Consider the following 21,818-nt stretch of genomic DNA (forward strand, 5'->3'; position numbering starts at 1 on the left):
CACTCAAACAAATTAACGTACACACACATTAACACACACTCAAACAGATTAACACACACACATTAACACACACATAAAGAGATTAACACAATCACACATTAACACTCTCAAACAGATTAACACACTCACACATTAACACACACTCAAACAGTTTAACACACACATTAACTACTAAAACAGATTAACACACTCACATTAACACACTCAAACAGATTAACACACTCACACACTAACACACACTCAAACAGATTAACACACTCACACATTAACACACACTCAAACAGATTAACACACTCACAGATTAACACATTCACACACACACATTCACACACTCAAACAGATTAACACGCTCACAGATTAACACACACTCAAACAGATTAACACACACACACATTAACACACACTCAAACAGATTAACACACTCACACATTAACACACTCAAACAGTTTAAACACAGACACATTAACACACTCAAACAGATTAACACACACACACATTAACACACTCAAACAGATTAACACACAATCATGAACACACTCAAACAGATTAACACACTCACACATTAACACACTCAAACAGATTAACACACTCACAGATTAACACACTCAAACAGATAAATACACTCACACAGATTAACACACTCAAACAGATTAACACATTCACGCATTAACACACATTCTTACAGATTAACACACTCGCACATTAACGCACTCAATCAGATCAACACACTCACACATTAACACACTCAAACAGTTTAAGACAAACAGACATTAACACACGCAAACAGATTAACACAGGCACACATTAACACACTCAAACAGATTAACACATACACACTTTAACACACTCAAACAGATTAACACACACACATTAACACACACTCAAACAGATTAACACACACACACAATAACACACTCAAACAGATTAACACACACACGCATTAATGCACTCAAACAGATTAACAGACTTACCCATTAACACACACTCAAACAGATTAACACACACACACACAAAGAGATTAACACACTCACACAATAACACACTCAAACAGATTAACACGTTCACACATTAACACGCACTCAAACAGATTAACACACACATTAACTATTCAAACAGATTAACACACTCACATTAACACACTCAAACAGATTAACACACTCACACATTAACACACACTCAAACAGATTAACACACACATGCATTAACACACGCTCAAACAGATTAACACACTCACATTAACACACTCAAACAGATTAACACACACAGATTAACACATTCACACACTCACACATTCACACACTCAAACAGATTAACAGGCTCACAGATTAACACATACTCAAACAGATTAACACACACACACATTAACAAACACTCAAACTGATTAACACACACACATTAACACACACTCAAACAGATTAACACACAATCATTAACACACTCAAACAGATTAACACACCCACATTAACACACTCCAACAAATTAACGAGCGCACACATTAACACTCACTCAAACAGATTAACACACACACACGCATTAATGCAATCAAACAGATTATCAGAATCACCCGTTAACACACACTCAAACAGATTAACACACACACACACACATTAATACACACTCAAACAGATTAACACACTCACACATTAACACACTCAAACAGATTAACACACTCACAGATTAACACACTCAAAAAGATAAACACACTCACACATTAACACACACTCAAACAGATTAACACACACACACAGATTAACACACTCAAACAGATTAACACATTCACGCATTAACACACATTCTTACAGATTAACACACTCGCACATTAACGCACTCAATCAGATTAACACACTCACACATTAACACACACAAACAGTTTAAGACTCACAGACATTAACACACGCAAACAGATTAACACAGGCACACATTAACACACTCAAACAGATTAACACATACACACTTTAACACACTCAAACAGATTAACACACACACATTAACACACACTCAAACAGATTAACACACACACACAATAACACACTCAAACAGATTAACACACACACGCATTAATGCACTCAAACAGATTAACAGATTTACCCATTAACACACACTCAAACAGATTAACACACACACACACAAAGAGATTAACACACTCACACAATAACACACTCAAACAGATTAACACGTTCACACATTAACACGCACTCAAACAGATTAACACACACATTAACTATTCAAACAGATTAACACACTCACATTAACACACTCAAACAGATTAACACACTCACACATTAACACACACTCAAACAGATTAACACACACATGCATTAACACACGCTCAAACAGATTAACACACTCACATTAACACACTCAAACAGATTAACACACACAGATTAACACATTCACACACACACATTCACACACTCAAACAGATTAACAGGCTCACAGATTAACACATACTCAAACAGATTAACACACACACACATTAACAAACACTCAAACTGATTAACACACACACATTAACACACACTCAAACAGATTAACACACAATCATTAACACACTCAAACAGATTAACACACCCACATTAACACACTCCAACAAATTAACGAGCGCACACATTAACACTCACTCAAACAGATTAACACACACACACGCATTAATGCAATCAGACAGATTATCAGAATCACCCGTTAACACACACTCAAACAGATTAACACACACACACACACATTAATACACACTCAAACAGATTAACACACTCACACATTAACACACTCAAACAGATTAACACACTCACAGATTAACACACTCAAAAAGATAAACACACTCACACATTAACACACACTCAAACAGATTAACACACACACACAGATTAACACACTCAAACAGATTAACACATTCACGCATTAACACACATTCTTACAGATTAACACACTCGCACATTAACGCACTCAATCAGATTAACACACTCACACATTAACACACACAAACAGTTTAAGACTCACAGACATTAACACACGCAAACAGATTAACACAGGCACACATTAACACACTCAAACAGATTAACACATACACACTTTAACACACTCAAACAGATTAACACACACACATTAACACACACTCAAACAGATTAACACACACACACAATAACACACTCAAACAGATTAACACACACACGCATTAATGCACTCAAACAGATTAACAGATTTACCCATTAACACACACTCAAACAGATTAACACACACACACACAAAGAGATTAACACACTCACACAATAACACACTCAAACAGATTAACACGTTCACACATTAACACGCACTCAAACAGATTAACACACACATTAACTATTCAAACAGATTAACACACTCACATTAACACACTCAAACAGATTAACACACTCACACATTAACACACACTCAAACAGATTAACACACACGTGCATTAACACACGCTCAAACAGATTAACACACTCACATTAACACACTCAAACAGATTAACACACACAGATTAACACATTCACACACACACATTCACACACTCAAACAGATTAACAGGCTCACAGATTAACACATACTCAAACAGATTAACACACACACACATTAACAAACACTCAAACTGATTAACACACACACATTAACACACACTCAAACAGATTAACACACAATCATTAACACACTCAAACAGATTAACACACCCACATTAACACACTCCAACAAATTAACGAGCGCACACATTAACACTCACTCAAACAGATTAACACACACACACGCATTAATGCAATCAGACAGATTATCAGAATCACCCGTTAACACACACTCAAACAGATTAACACACACACACACATTAATACACACTCAAACAGATTAACACACTCACACATTAACACACTCAAACAGATTAACACACTCACAGATTAACACACTCAAAAAGATAAACACACTCACACATTAACACACACTCAAACAGATTAACACACACACAGATTAACACACTCAAACAGATTAACACATTCACGCATTAACACACATTCTTACAGATTAACACACTCGCACATTAACGCACTCAATCAGATTAACACACTCACACATTAACACACACAAACAGTTTAAGACTCACAGACATTAACACACGCAAACAGATTAACACAGGCACACATTAACACACTCAAACAGATTAACACATACACACTTTAACACACTCAAACAGATTAACACACACACATTAACACACACTCAAACAGATTAACACACACACACAATAACACACTCAAACAGATTAACACACACACGCATTAATGCACTCAAAGATTAACAGACTTACCCATTAACACACACTCAAACAGATTTACACACACACACACAAAGAATTTAACACACTCACACAATAACACACTCAAACAGATTAACACGCTCACACATTAACACGCACTCAAAAAGAAAAACACACACATTAACTATTCAAACAGATTAACACACTCACATTAACACACTCAAACAGATTAACACACTCACACATTAACACACTCTCAAACAGATTAATACACACATACACTAACACACACTCAAACAGATTAACACACTCACAATAACACACTCAAACAGATTAACACACTCACAGATTAACACATTCACACACTCACACATTCACACACTCAAACAGATTAACAGGCTCACAGATTAACACCTACTCAAACAGATTAACACACACACACATTAACAAACACCCAAACTGATTAACACACACACATTAACACACACTCAAACAGATTAACACACAATCATTAACACACTGAAACAGATTAACACACCCACATTAACACACTCAAACAAATTAACGAGCGCACACATTAACACTCACTCAAACAGATTAACACACTCACACATTAACACACTCAAACAGATTAACACACACACACGCATTAATGCAATCAAACAGATTATCAGAATCACCTGTTAACACACACTCAAACAGATTAACACACACACACACATTAATACACACACAAACAGATTAACACACTCACAGATTAACACACTCAAAAAGATAAACACACTCACACATTAACACACACTCAAACAGATCAACACACTCACACACTAACACACTCAAACAGATTAACACACTCACACATTAACACACTCAAACAAATAAACACACTCACACATTAACACGCACTCAAACAGATTAACACACACACACATTCATGCACTCAAACTGATTAACACACTCACACACCAACACATTCAAACTGATTAACACACTCACACATTAACACACTCAATCAGATTAACACACTCACACATTAACACACTCAAACAGATTAAAAGACTCACACATTAACACGCACTCAAGCAGATTAACACACGCACATTAGCTACTCAAACAGATTAACACACTCACATTAACACACTCAAACAGATTAACATACACACACGTTAACACACTCAAACAGATTAATACACACACATTAACACACTCAAAGATTAACACATTCACACACTCACACACTCACACACTCAGATTAACACGCTCACAGATTAACACACACTCAAACAGATTAACACACAAACACATTAACACACTCAAACAGTTTAAACACAGAGATATTAACACACTCAAACAGATTAACACACACACACGTTAACACACTCAAACAGATTAACACACAATAATTATCACACTCAAACAGATTAACACACCCACATTAACACACTCAAACAAATTAACGCACACACACATTAACACTCACTCAAACAGATTAACAAACTCACACATTAACACACTCAAACAGATTAACACACACACGCATTAATGCAATCAAACAGATTATCGGAATCACCCATTAACACACACTCAAACAGATGAACACACACACATTAACACAAACTCAAACAGATTAACACACTCACACATTAACACACTCAAACAGATTAACACACTCACACATTAACACACTCAAACAGAAAAACACACACACATTAACAAACACTCAAACAGATTAACACACTCACACATTAACACACTCAAACAGATAAACACACACACATTAACACACACTCAAACAGATTAACACACACGCATTAACGCACTCAATCAGTTTAATACACTCACACATTAACACACTCAAACAGATTAACACAATCACACATTAATGCACTCAAACTGATTAACACACTCAACATTAACACACGCAAACACATTAAAACACTCACAGTAACACGCACTCAAGCGGATTAAAACACGCAAATTAGCTACTCAAACAGATTAACACAATCACATTAACACACTCAAACAGATTATCACACACACACTTTAACACACTCAAACAGATTAACACACACATGCATTAATGCACTCAAACAGATTAACAGACTTACCCATTAACACACACTCAAACAGATTAACACACACACACACAAAGAGATTAACACACACACAATAACACACTCAAACAGATTAACACGCTCACACATTAACACGCACTCAAACAGATTAACACACACATTAACTATTCAAACAGATTAACACACTCACATTAACACACTCAAACAGATTAACACACTCACACGTTAACACCCACTCAAACAGATTAACACACTCACATTAACACACTCAAACAGATTAACACACTCACAGATTAACACATTCACACACTCACACATTCACACACTCAAACAGATTAACAGGCTCACAGATTAACACATACTCAAACAGATTAACACACACACACATTAACACACACTCAAACTGATTAACACACACACACATTAACACACTCAAACAGATTAACACACAATCATTAACACACTCAAACAGATTAACACACTCACATTAACACACTCAAACAGATTAACACACACACATTAACACACTCAAACAGATTAACACACCCACATTAACACACTCAAACAAATTAACGAACGCACACATTAACACACTCAAACAGATTAACACACTCACACATTAACACAATCAAACAGATTAACACACACACACATTAACACTCACTCAAACAGATTAACACACTCACACATTAACACACTCAAACAGATTAACACACACACACGCATTAATGCAATCAAACAGATTATCAGAATCACCCGTTAACACACACTCAAACAGATTAACACACACACACACATTAATACACACACAAACAGATTAACACACTCACAGATTAACACACTCAAAAAGATAAACACACTCACACATTAACACACACTCAAACAGATCAACACACTCACACACTAACACACTCAAACAGATTAACACACTCACACATTAACACACTCAAACAAATAAACACACTCACACATTAACACGCACTCAAACAGATTAACACACACACACATTCATGCACTCAAACTGATTAACACACTCACACACCAACACATTCAAACTGATTAACACACTCACACATTAACACACTCAATCAGATTAACACACTCACACATTAACACACTCAAACAGATTAAAAGACTCACACATTAACACGCACTCAAGCAGATTAACACACGCACATTAGCTACTCAAACAGATTAACACACTCACATTAACACACTCAAACAGATTAACATACACACACGTTAACACACTCAAACAGATTTATACACACACATTAACACACTCAAAGATTAACACATTCACACACTCACACACTCACACACTCAGATTAACACGCTCACAGATTAACACACACTCAAACAGATTAACACACAAACACATTAACACACTCAAACAGTTTAAACACAGAGATATTAACACACTCAAACAGATTAACACACACACACATTAACACACTCAAACAGATTAACACACAATAATTATCACACTCAAACAGATTAACATACCCACATTAACACACTCAAACAAATTAACGCACACACACATTAACACTCACTCAAACAGATTAACAAACTCACACATTAACACACTCAAACAGATTAACACACACACGCATTAATGCAATCAAACAGATTATCGGAATCACCCATTAACACACACTCAAACAGATGAACACACACACATTAACACAAACTCAAACAGATTAACACACTCACACATTAACACACTCAAACAGATTAACACACTCACACATTAACACTCACTCAAACAGATTAACAAACTCACACATTAACACACTCAAACAGATTAACACACACACGCATTAATGCAATCAAACAGATTATCGGAATCACCCATTAACACACACTCAAACAGATGAACACACACACATTAACACAAACTCAAACAGATTAACACACTCACACATTAACACACTCAAACAGATTAACACACTCACACATTAACACACTCAAACAGAAAAACACACACACATTAACAAACACTCAAACAGATTAACACACTCACACATTAACACACTCAAACAGATAAACACACACACATTAACACACACTCAAACAGATTAACACACACGCATTAACGCACTCAATCAGTTTAATACACTCACACATTAACACACTCAAACAGATTAACACAATCACACATTAATGCACTCAAACTGATTAACACACTCAACATTAACACACGCAAACACATTAAAACACTCACAGTAACACGCACTCAAGCGGATTAAAACACGCAAATTAGCTACTCAAACAGATTAACACAATCACATTAACACACTCAAACAGATTAACACACACACACTTTAACACACTCAAACAGATTAACACACACATGCATTAATGCACTCAAACAGATTAACAGACTTACCCATTAACACACACTCAAACAGATTAACACACACACACACAAAGAGATTAACACACTCACACAATAACACACTCAAACAGATTAACACGCTCACACATTAACACGCACTCAAACAGATTAACACACACATTAACTATTCAAACAGATTAACACACTCACATTAACACACTCAAACAGATTAACACACTCACACGTTAACACCCACTCAAACAGATTAACACACTCACATTAACACACTCAAACAGATTAACACACTCACAGATTAACACATTCACACACTCACACATTCACACACTCAAACAGATTAACAGGCTCACAGATTAACACATACTCAAACAGATTAACACACACACACATTAACACACACTCAAACTGATTAACACACACACACATTAACACACTCAAACAGATTAACACACAGTCATTAAAACACTCAGATTAACACACCCACATTAACACACTCAAACAAATTAACAAACGCACACATTAACACACTCAAACAGATTAACACACTCACACATTAACACAATCAAACAGATTAACACACACACACATTAACACACACTCAAACAGATTAACACACTCACACATTAACAAACTCAAACAGATTAACACACTCACACATTAACACACTCAAACAGATTAACACACTCACACATTAACACACACTCAAAAAGATTAACACACACACACATTAATAAACTCAAACTGATTAACACACTCACACATTAACACACTCAAACAGATTAACACACACACATTAACACACTCAAACAGATTAAAACACTCACACATTAACACGCACTCAAGCAGATTAACACACACAGTAACACACTCAAACAGATTAACACAAACACACATTAACACACTCAAACAGATTAACACACTCACACATTAACACACACTCAGATTAACACACTCGCAAATTAACACACAAAGAGATTAACACATTCACATATTAACGCACTCAAAAAGATTAACACACTCACACATTACCAGACTCAAACAGATTAACACATTCACACATTAACACACACTCTTACAGATTAACACACTCACACATTGATGCACTCAATCAGATTAACACACTCACACATTAACAAACTCAAACAGTTTAAGACACACAGAAATTAACACACTCAAACAGATTAACACACACACACATTAACACACTCAAGCAGATTAACACACACACACATAGACACACACTCTAACGGATTAACACACACACACATTAACACACTCAAACAGATTAACACACTAACACATTAACACACTCAAACAGATTAACACACACTCACTAACACACTCAAACAGATTAACACACAAACATTAACACACACTCAAGCAGATTAACACACACACACACAATAACACACACTCAAACAGATTAACACACAGACATACATTAACCCACTCTCAAACAGATTAACACACTCACACATTAACACACACTGAAACAGATTGACACACACATACATTAACACACTCAAACAGATTAACACACACTCATTAACACACTCAAACAGATTAACACACACACATTAACACACACTCAAACAGATTAACACACATACACATTAACACACTCAAACAGATTAACACACACATACATTAACACACACTCAAACAGATTCACACACACACACATTAACACACACTCAAACAGATTAATACACTCACACATTAACACACTCAAACAAATTGACACACACACATTAACTACTCAAACAGATTAACACACTCACATTAACACTCTCAAACAGATTAACACATTCACACATTAACACACATTCTTACAGATTAACACACTCGCACATTAACGCACTCAATCAGATTAACACACTCACACATTAACACACTCAAACAGTTTAAGACACACAGACATTAACACACGCAAACAGATTAACACAGACACACATTAACACACTCAAACAGATTAACACACACACATTAACACACACTCAAACAGATTAACACACATACACATTAACACACTCAAACAGATTAACACACACATACATTAACACACACTCAAACAGATTCACACACACACACATTAACACACACTCAAACAGATTAATACACTCACACATTAACACACTCAAACAAATTGACACACACACATTAACTACTCAAACAGATTAACACACTCACATTAACACTCTCAAACAGATTAACACATTCACACATTAACACACATTCTTACAGATTAACACACTCGCACATTAACGCACTCAATCAGATTAACACACTCACACATTAACACACTCAAACAGTTTAAGACACACAGACATTAACACACGCAAACAGATTAACACAGACACACATTAACACACTCAAACAGATTAACACACACTCATTAACACACTCAAACAGATTAACACACTCACACATTAACACACACTCAAACAGATTAACACACACACAGATTAACACACTCAAACAGATTAACACACACACACACATTAACACACACTCAAGCAGATTAACACACACACACAATAACACACACTCAAGCAGATTAACACACAGATATACATTAACCCACACTCAAACAGAGTAACACACTCACACATTAACACACACTCAAACAGATTGACACACACATACATTAACACACTCAAACAGATTAACACACACACATTAACACACACTCAAACTGATTAACACACACACATATTAACACACTCAAACAGATTAACACACACATACATTAACACACACTCAAACAGATTCACACACACACACATTAACACACACTCAAACAGATTAATACACTCACACATGAACACACTCAAACAGATTGACACACACAGATTAATGCACTCAAACAGATTAAGATTCTCACCCATTAACACACACTCAAACAGATTAACATACACCCACATTAACACACTCAAACAGATTAACACACACACATTAACTACTCAAACAGATTAACACACTCACATTAACACTCACAAACAGATTAACACATTCACACATTAACACACATTCTTACAGATTAACACACTCGCACATTAACGCACTCAATCAGATTAACACACTCACACATTAACACACTCAAAAAGTTTAAGACACCCAGACATTAACACACGCAAACAGATTAACACAGACACACATTAACACACTCAAACAGATTAACACACACTCATTAACACACTCAAACAGATTAACACACACACATTAACACACTCAAACAGTTTTAGACACACAGACATTAACACACGCAAACAGATTAACACAGACACACATTAACACGCTCAAACAGATTAACACATTCACACATTAACACACATTCTTACAGACTAACACACTCAGACATTAACACACTCAAACAGATTAACACACTCACACATTAACACACTCAAACAGATTAATACACTCACACATTAACACACTCAAACAGATTGACACACACACATTAACTACTCAAACAGATTAACACACTCACATTAACACTCTCAAACAGATTAACACATTCACACATTAACACACATTCTTACAGACTAACACACTCAGACATTAACACACTCAAACAGATTCACACACACACACATTAACACACACTCAAACAGATTAATACACTCACACATTAACACACTCAAACAAATTGACACACACACATTGACTACTCAAACAGATTAACACACTCACATTAACACTCTCAAACAGATTAACACATTCACACATTAACACACATTCTTACAGATTAACACACTCGCACATTAACGCACTCAATCAGATTAACACACTCACACATTAACACACTCAAACAGTTTAAGACTCACAGACATTAACACACGCAAACAGATTAACACAGACACACATTAACACACTCAAACAGATTAACACACACTCATTAACACACTCAAACAGATTAACACACTCACACATTAACACACACTCAAACAGATTAACACACACACAGATTAACACACTCAAACAGATTAACACACACACACAGATTAACACACTCAAACAGATTAACACATTCACGCATTAACACACATTCTTACAGATTAACACACTCGCACATTAACGCACTCAATCAGATTAACACACTCACACATTAACACACTCAAACAGTTTAAGACACACGGACATTAACACACGCAAACAGATTAACACAGGCACACATTAACACACTCAAACAGTTTAACACACACTCATTAACACACTCAAACAGATTAACACACACACATTAACACACTCAAACAGTTTTAGACTCACAGACATTAACACACGCAAACAGATTAACACAGGCACACATTAACACACTCATTAACACACTCAAACAGATTTAACACACCCACATTAACACACTCAAACAAATTAACGCACACACACAGTAACACACACTCAAACAGATTAACACACTCACACATTAACACACTCAAACAGATAAACACAGACACGCATTAACACACTCAAACAGATTAACACACATATACATTAACACACTCAAACAGATTAACACACACTCATTAACACACTCAAACAAATTAGCACACACACATTAACACACACTCAAACAGATTAACACACACACACATAGACACACACTCTAACGGATTAACACACACACACATTAACACACTCAAACAGATTAACACACATTACCACGCACTCAAACAGATTAACACCCACACACACATTAACACACTCAAACAGATTAACACACTCACACAAAAACACAGTCAAAAAGATTAACACGCACACACATTAACACACACACATTAACACACTCAAACAGATTAACACACATACATTAACACACTCAAACAGAATAACACACACACACATTCACACACTCAAACAGATTAACACACTCACACATTAACACACTCAAACAGATTAACACACTCACTCATTAACACACACTCAAACAGATTAACACACTCACACATTAACGCACTCAATCAGATTAACACACACACATTAACTCACTCAAACAGATAAACACACACAGACATTAACACACTCAAACAGATTAACACACACTCACATTAACACACTCAAACATATTAACACACACTCATTAACACACTCAAACAGATTAACACACACACATTAACACACACTCAAGCAGATTAACACACACACACAATAACACACACTCAAGCAGATTAACACACAGATATACATTAACCCACACTCAAACAGAGTAACACACTCACACATTAACACACACTCAAACAGATTGACACACACATACGTTAACACACTCAAACAGATTAACACACACACATTAACGCACACTCAAACTGATTAACACACACACATATTAACACACTCAAACAGATTAACACACACATACATTAACACACACTCAAACAGATTCACACACACACACATTAACACACACTCAAACAGATTAATACACTCACACATGAACACACTCAAACAGATTGACACACACAGATTAATGCACTCAAACAGATTAAGATTCTCACCCATTAACACACACTCAAACAGATTAACATACACCCACATTAACACACTCAAACAGATTAACACACACACATTAACTACTCAAACAGATTAACACACTCACATTAACACTCACAAACAGATTAACACATTCACACATTAACACACATTCTTACAGATTAACACACTCGCACATTAACGCACTCAATCAGATTAACACACTCACACGTTAACACACTCAAAAAGTTTAAGACACCCAGACATTAACACACGCAAACAGATTAACACAGACACACATTAACACACTCAAACAGATTAACACACACTCATTAACACACTCAAACAGATTAACACACACACATTAACACACTCAAACAGTTTTAGACACACAGACATTAACACACGCAAACAGATTAACACAGACACACATTAACACGCTCAAACAGATTAACACATTCACACATTAACACACATTCTTACAGACTAACACACTCAGACATTAACACACTCAAACAGATTAACACACTCACACATTAACACACTCAAACAGATTAATACACTCACACATTAACACACTCAAACAGATTGACACACACACATTAACTACTCAAACAGATTAACACACTCACATTAACACTCTCAAACAGATTAACACATTCACACATTAACACACATTCTTACAGACTAACACACTCAGACATTAACACACTCAAACAGATTCACACACACACACATTAACACACACTCAAACAGATTAATACACTCACACATTAACACACTCAAACAAATTGACACACACACATTAACTACTCAAACAGATTAACACACTCACATTAACACTCTCAAACAGATTAACACATTCACACATTAACACACATTCTTACAGATTAACACACTCGCACATTAACGCACTCAATCAGATTAACACACTCACACATTAACACACTCAAACAGTTTAAGACTCACAGACATTAACACACGCAAACAGATTAACACAGACACACATTAACACACTCAAACAGATTAACACACACTCATTAACACACTCAAACAGATTAACACACTCACACATTAACACACACTCAAACAGATTAACACACACACAGATTAACACACTCAAACAGATTAACACACACACACAGATTAACACACTCAAACAGATTAACACATTCACGCATTAACACACATTCTTACAGATTAACACACTCGCACATTAACGCACTCAATCAGATTAACACACTCACACATTAACACACTCAAACAGTTTAAGACACACGGACATTAACACACGCAAACAGATTAACACAGGCACACATTAACACACTCAAACAGTTTAACACACACTCATTAACACACTCAAACAGATTAACACACACACATTAACACACTCAAACAGTTTTAGACACACAGACATTAACACACGCAAACAGATTAACACAGGCACACATTAACACACTCATTAACACACTCAAACAGATTTAACACACCCACATTAACACACTCAAACAAATTAACGCACACACACAGTAACACACACTCAAATAGATTAACACACTCACACATTAACACACTCAAACAGATAAACACAGACACGCATTAACACACTCAAACAGATTAACACACATATACATTAACACACTCAAACAGATTAACACACACTCATTAACACACTCAAACAAATTAGCACACACACATTAACACACACTCAAACAGATTAACACACACACACATAGACACACACTCTAACGGATTAACACACACACACATTAACACACTCAAACAGATTAACACACATTACCACGCACTCAAACAGATTAACACCCACACACACATTAACACACTCAAACAGATTAACACACTCACACAAAAACACAGTCAAAAAGATTAACACGCACACACATTAACACACACACATTAACACACTCAAACAGATTAACACACATACATTAACACACTCAAACAGAATAACACACACACACATTCACACACTCAAACAGATTAACACACTCACACATTAACACACTCAAACAGATTAACACACACACTCATTAACACACACTCAAACAGATTAACACACTCACACATTAACGCACTCAATCAGATTAACACACACACATTAACTCACTCAAACAGATAAACACACACAGACATTAACACACTCAAACAGATTAACACACACTCACATTAACACACTCAAACATATTAACACACACTCATTAACACACTCAAACAGATTAACACACACACATTAACACACACTCAAGCAGATTAACACACACACACAATAACACACACTCAAGCAGATTAACACACAGATATACATTAACCCACACTCAAACAGAGTAACACACTCACACATTAACACACACTCAAACAGATTGACACACACATACATTAACACACTCAAACAGATTAACACACACACATTAACACACACTCAAACTGATTAACACACACACATATTAACACACTCAAACAGATTAACACACACATACATTAACACACACTCAAACAGATTCACACACACACACATTAACACACACTCAAACAGATTAATACACTCACACATGAACACACTCAAACAGATTGACACACACAGATTAATGCACTCAAACAGATTAAGATTCTCACCCATTAACACACACTCAAACAGATTAACATACACCCACATTAACACACTCAAACAGATTAACACACACACATTAACTACTCAAACAGATTAACACACTCACATTAACACTCACAAACAGATTAACACATTCACACATTAACACACATTCTTACAGATTAACACACTCGCACATTAATGCACTCAATCAGATTAACACACTCACACGTTAACACACTCAAAAAGTTTAAGACACCCAGACATTAACACACGCAAACAGATTAACACAGACACACATTAACACACTCAAACAGATTAACACACACTCATTAACACACTCAAACAGATTAACACACACACATTAACACACTCAAACAGTTTTAGACACACAGACATTAACACACGCAAACAGATTAACACAGACACACATTAACACGCTCAAACAGATTAACACATTCACACATTAACACACATTCTTACAGACTAACACACTCAGACATTAACGCACTCAAACAGATTAACACACTCACACATTAACACACTCAAACAGATTAATACACTCACACATTAACACACTCAAACAGATTGACACACACACATTAACTACTCAAACATATTAACACACTCACATTAACACTCTCAAACAGATTAACACATTCACACATTAACACACATTCTTACAGACTAACACACTCAGACATTAACACACTCAAACAGATTAACACACTCACACATTAACACACTCAAACAGATTAATACACTCACACATTAACACACTCAAACAGATTGACACACACACATTAACTACTCAAACAGATTAACACACACATTAACACTCTCAAACAGATTAACACACTCACACATTAACACACTCAAACAGATTAATACACTCACACATTAACACACTCAAACAGATTGACACACACACATTAACTACTCAAACAGATTAACACACACATTAACACACTCAAACAGATTAACACACTCACACATTAACACACTCAAACAGATTAATACACTCACACATTAACACACTCAAACAGATTGACACACACACATTAACTACTCAAACAGATTAACACACACATTAACACTCTCAAACAGATTAACACACTCACACATTAACACACACTCAAACAGATTAATACACTCACACATTAACACACTCAAACAGATTGACACACACACATTAACTACTCAAACAGATTAACACACACATTAACACTCTCAAACAGATTAACACACTCACACATTAACACACATTCTTACAGACTAACACACTCAGACATTAACACACAGTCAAACAGATTCACAAACACACACATTAACACACAAACAGATTAATACACACACATTAACACACTGAAACAGATTAACATACACCCACATTAACACACTCAAACAGATTAACACACACACACATTAACACGCACTCAAACAGATTAACACACACATTAACTACTCAAACAGATTAACACACTCACATTAACACTCTCAAACAGATTAACACACTCACACATTAACACACTCAAACAGATTAACACGCACTCACATTAACACACTCAAACAGATTAACACACTCGCACATTAACACACTCAAACAGATTAACACACTCGCACATTAACACACTCAAACAGATTAACACACTCACATATTAACACACTCAAACAGATTAACACACACACATTAACACACTCAAACAGATTAACACACTCACATATTAACGCACCCAAACAGATTAACACACTCACACATTAACACACTCAAAGCTCCATTGTACATATTAAACAACTAAAGAAAAACACTCATTCAAACATTCAAACACTCAAGCGCACATTCACAGAGATTAATAAATATTGTGACTGCATCAGACACCGGCCTTATCCACCCCAAATACTCGGGGGCGGCTCCAAATCAGAGTCCCTACAAAAGAAGCATCCTTATTTTTCAAGACCCTCCTTCACAGATGCTAAACCATTGGCGGCCGAGACCTGAGGTCCTGAATATTTTTTATTCATTCCTGGGATGTGGGGGTCACGGGCTGGGCCCAGCATTTATTGCCCATCCCTAACTGCCCTTGAGAAGGTGGGGGTGAGCTGCCTTCTTGAGCCGCTGCATGTGGAGCCCAATTACAAGCCTAATAGCCTGAAACTAAAATGGTATTCAATTTGTGCACAGCAAGCTCCCACAAAGGCCAATGTAATGATGACCAGATAATAAAGCTGTAGTGATGGTGTTGAGGGCTAAATATTAGCCAGAACAGCAGGAAGAATTCTCCTATTGCTGTCTGAAATAGTCACCTTGGGAGCTTTTACATCTACCTGAGAAGGCTGATGTAGCCTGAGTTTAACATCTCATCTGAAAGGCAGCACCTCTGACAGTGCAGCACTCCCTCAGTACTGACCCTCTGACAGTGCGGCGCTCCCTCAGTACTGACCCTCCGACAGTGCGGCACTCCCTCAGTACTGACCCTCCGACAGTGCGGCACTCCCTCAGTACTGACCCTCCGACAGTGCAGCACTCCCTCAGTACTGACCCTCCATCAATGCAGCACTCCCTCGGTACTGACCCTCCGACAGTGCGGCACTCTCTCAGTACTGACTCTCCGACAGTGCGGCACTCCCTCAGCACTGACCCTCTGACAGTGCGGCATTCCCTCAGTACTGACCCTCTGATAGTGCAGCACTCCCTCAGTACTGACCCTCCGACAGTGCAGTAGGCCCTCAGTACTGACCCTCTGACAGTGCGGCGCTCCCTCAGTACTGACGCTCTGACAGTGCAGCACTCCCTCAGTACTGACCCTCTGACAGTGCAGCACTCCCTCAGCACTGACCCTCTGACAGTGCAGCACTCCCTCAGTACTGACCCTCTGACAGTGCAGCACTCCCTCAGTACTGACCCTCCGACAGTGCGGCACTCCCTCAGTACTGACCCTCCGACAGTGCGGCACTCCCTCAGTACTGACCCTCCGACAGTGCGGCACTCCCTCAGTACTGACCCTCTGACAGTGCAGCACTCTCTCAGTACTGACCCTCCGACAGTGCAGCACTCCCTCAGTACTGACCCTCCGACAGTGCGGCGCTCCCTCAGTACTGACCTTCTGACAGTGCGGCACTCCCTCAGTACTGACCCTCCGACAGTGCAGCACTCCCTCAGTACTGACCCTCTGACAGTGCAGCACTCCCTCAGTACTGACCCTCCGACAGTGCGGCACTCCCTCAGTACTGACCCTCTGACAGTGCGGCACTCCCTCAGTACTGAACCTCCGACAGTGCGGCGCTCCCTCAGCACTGACCCTCTGACAGTGCAGCACTCCCTCAGTACTGACCCTCCGACAGTGCGGCACTCCCTCAGTACTGACCCTCCGACAGTGCGGCGCTCCCTCAGTACTGACCCTGTGACAGTGCAGCACTCCCTCAGTACTGACCCTCTGACAGTGCAGCACTCCCTCAGTACTGACCCTCTGACAGTGCAGCACTCCCTCAGTACTGACCCTCTGACAGTGCAGCACTCCCTCAGTACTGACCCTCTGACAGTGCGGCACTCCCTCAGTACTGACCCTCTGACAGTGCGGCACTCCCTCAGTACTGACCCTCCGACAGCACGGCACTCCTTCAGTACTGACCCTCTGACAGCGCGGCACTCCCACAGTACTGACCCTCCGACAGTGCGGCACTCCCTCAGTACTGACCCTCCGACAGTGCGGCACTCCCTCAGTACTGACCCTCTGACAGTGCGGCACTCCCTCAGTACTGACCCTCCAACAGTGCAGCACTCCCTCGGTACTGACCCTCCGACAGTGCGGCACTCCCTCAGTACTGACCCTCTGACAGTGCGGCACTCCCTCAGTACTGACCCTCTGACAGTGCGGCACTCCCTCAGTACTGACCCTCCAACAGTGCAGCACTCCCTCAGTACTGACCCTCCGACAGTGCGGCACTCGCTCAGTACTGACCCTCTGACAGTGCGGCACTCCCTCGGTACTGACCCTCCGACAGTGGGGTGCTCACTCAGTACTGACCCTCCATCAGTGTGGCACTCCCTCAGTACTGACCCTCCGACAGTGCGGCACTCCCTCAGTACTGACCCTCTGACAGTGCAGCACTCCCTCAGTACTGACCCTCCGACAGTGCAGCACTCCCTCAGTACTGACCCTCCATCAGTGTGGCACTCCCTCAGTACTGACCCTCCGACAGTGCGGCACTCCCTCAGTACTGACCCTCCGACAGTGCGGCACTCCCTCAGTACTGACCCTCTGACAGTGCGGCACTCCCTTGGTACTGACCCTCCGACAGTGGGGTGCTCACTCAGTACTGACCCTCCGACAGTGCGGCACTCCCTCAGTACTGACCCTCTGACAGTGCGGCACTCCCTCAGTACTGACCCTCCAACAGTGCAGCACTCCCTCAGTACTGACCCTCCGACAGTGCGGCACTCGCTCAGTACTGACCCTCTGACAGTGCGGCACTCCCTCGGTACTGACCCTCCGACAGTGGGGTGCTCACTCAGTACTGACCCTCCATCAGTGTGGCACTCCCTCAGTACTGACCCTCCGACAGTGCGGCACTCCCTCAGTACTGACCCTCTGACAGTGCAGCACTCCCTCAGTACTGACCCTCCGACAGTGCAGCACTCCCTCAGTACTGACCCTCCATCAGTGTGGCACTCCCTCAGTACTGACCCTCCGACAGTGCGGCACTCCCTCAGTACTGACCCTCCGACAGTGCGGCACTCCCTCAGTACTGACCCTCTGACAGTGCGGCACTCCCTTGGTACTGACCCTCCGACAGTGGGGTGCTCACTCAGTACTGACCCTCCGACAGTGCGGCACTCCCTCAGTACTGACCCTCCGACAGTGCGGCACTCCCTCAGTACTGACCCTCCGACAGTGCGGCACTCCCTCAGTACTGACCCTCTGACAGTGCGGCACTCCCTTGGTACTGACCCTCCGACAGTGGGGTGCTCACTCAGTACTGACCCTCCGACAGTGCGGCACTCCCTCAGTACTGACCCTCTGACAGTGCGGCACTCCCTTGGTACTGACC

This window comes from Carcharodon carcharias, chromosome 33 (assembly GCF_017639515.1).
Source record: "Carcharodon carcharias isolate sCarCar2 chromosome 33, sCarCar2.pri, whole genome shotgun sequence".
Classification (NCBI taxonomy): domain Eukaryota; kingdom Metazoa; phylum Chordata; class Chondrichthyes; order Lamniformes; family Lamnidae; genus Carcharodon; species Carcharodon carcharias.